Below are 2,500 nucleotides of genomic sequence, written 5' to 3'. Positions count from 1 at the left end.
GAGTAACCAAGGAATATGTCGTAAGTTTTGCGATCATTGATTTGTTACGTGCTCTCACTTTATTTGCATACTGATAAAAAAAAATTATAGTCTTCCTTAATAACTTCACACCAAAAATGATGCCAATACTAACAATAAATACATTAATAGGATAGGAATGTATGAATAAATCGCCTTGATGACTTCTTTGCCGAATGGAGGTGTGATAAGTGGTGAAGCAGATGAAATGGATTCTTTGTGTAATCTATACACTGTTAAAAACCCGTAATCTTTATCGGAAATTCTCCGTAAACATATACCGTTCTCAACTGTATTTCAGTAAAATACAGGCCACCGTAATTTTACCTTACTTTGTTATTATCATTTATGGATTGGTGACCGTAATATCACTCTTTTACGTCCATATAACCATTTTTACATATGGTAAAAATCCTGGAATAAATGATGCCAGACTTTCATCGTTTTTTTAATACAAATCTTTAACAGTTTAGGACATAAAAAGAATTCAAAAGGTATGAAATGTAGGAAAACTTAAAGGTGATAAAAAGGTTGGCACAGGTAAAAACATGACCCAGTCACTTGGAGAGAATGGTGGCTCGTTGAAGATTCTATAATTTGTTAATTATAAATTGAACAAAAAATATAGGATAGGTTTTAATATCCAAGAAAAGCGAGATTCCTAGCAAAACGGTGATAAAATACACAGTATGTGTAGGGGGCCTGACGTGCTATTGATGAGCCTTTGGTTAATGTGTCTAAACCCGCTAATGTTGTGTGTGGTTTATGCACAAGGGGTTCATCCAAATTCAGTAAATAAAGGATGGAGGTGACAATAACCGTTGCTATTTTTCCTCCTATTCACTACCCACCCCCATTTAGTAAAATGAATAAGACAAGAAGAAGAAGAAGAAGAAGAAGAAGAAGAAGAAGAAGAAGAAGAAGAAGAAGAAGAAGAAGAATGACAATAATAATAATAATAATAATAATAATAATAATGACTAACACAATAGCAATAATAATAATAATAATAATCATCATCACTATTACCATCAAATTATTTAAACACAATATCTGTGATGTATCGATATACTGTGCCTTGAAATAACACAAATCCACAATAATAATCATGACTGAAAACTGAACATTGAAACATTCATTAAAAATCAAATACTATATAAAAACACTTTACAACAGTCGAAAGCTTCCATTTTAATTGATTTTATTTGCCTGGTATAGTACCTAAATATTATAATTTATACTTACAACTATCATTTTGAATTTTCATGAATAACAAAAATAATCGTAATATTAATTATTAATATTATCAATACTATTATAATTATCACTATTACATCATGGTATGCGCAAAATCTATTTTGTAGATTTTGGGTATACGTGAGAATATTCAGGACATCGGAGGAGGCAAAAACAGTTCATTAACTGTTGAACTAATGTTCGAATAGCATGGTCGAATGCATGTCTCACTACCTGCAAACGTTGGAATAATTCTTTCATTATATACGGTTTTTAAGAGCCAGAGCTATTTGTTACTGGAAGTCAAGGTTGTATCTTTTTCTTGTTATTTTCCAAGTTTGCGTGATTTTTTTTTTTTTTTTTTTTTTTTTGGGGGGGGGGTAGGGAGAGGGAATCTCGCCCTCTAGAATCTTTAAAAAGTTATCTAGGGAAGCAACTGAATTGCAAGACTTTTTTTTCTGGGAACAACGTATTCGATCTCAACATACTTTCCCTGTATATTTTTCATGAAAAACGGATTGAAAAGAGGAAGTACATAATATAAGGAACTCATTCAAATTAAAGTATAAATTGAATGCCCTATTCATCCTCAAGAACTAAATCAGAATAACTCATTCGTCTTACGGTCCAAACTCTGAGTAACGCTTTCATCCTAAAGTATAAAATTTCATAAACCAATTCACCCTAAAGTACTAATATCTGAAATCAAATCGCCAAACAACTGTTTATTTTTTCATGATAGATATTCAAAAGATGATCGCAAATTAGACATTACGGTACAAACAAGTACGGCAACCTACGTACGGCGTGGAAGCATTCCAGAATAGAACCAATTTATAGTATTTAAAACTTTTAGTTTGATCCTATTTACCTTAATATCTATTTAAAACGCCAACATACTCTTCGGCATCACAGGGGATAAAACCTGATCTATCTAAAACGCCACAGCACATTTCCTCATCAAAATCAATGGAAAGATTTAGTATAGCTGGGATTTACTACTCTGGTTTCAAACAATTTCCCCTATAATTCTTCTATTCCATAATGTTAATTTCAAAGAGTAATCTTTCCGATTTAGCTACATCTATCAAATGTTTTGGACGTTGTTAATAGTTTATATAAGACATATCTATTTTGACGTTGTTACTGTTTTTAGAATGATTTATTGCTAATTTGTTCTCATCATGTATTTATTTCCTTATTTTCTTTCCTAACTGGGCTATTTTTCCCTATTGGAGCCCTGAAG

This window comes from Palaemon carinicauda, chromosome 40 (assembly GCF_036898095.1).
Source record: "Palaemon carinicauda isolate YSFRI2023 chromosome 40, ASM3689809v2, whole genome shotgun sequence".
NCBI lineage: Eukaryota > Metazoa > Arthropoda > Malacostraca > Decapoda > Palaemonidae > Palaemon > Palaemon carinicauda.
Note: the sequence above shows the minus strand (reverse complement) of the source record.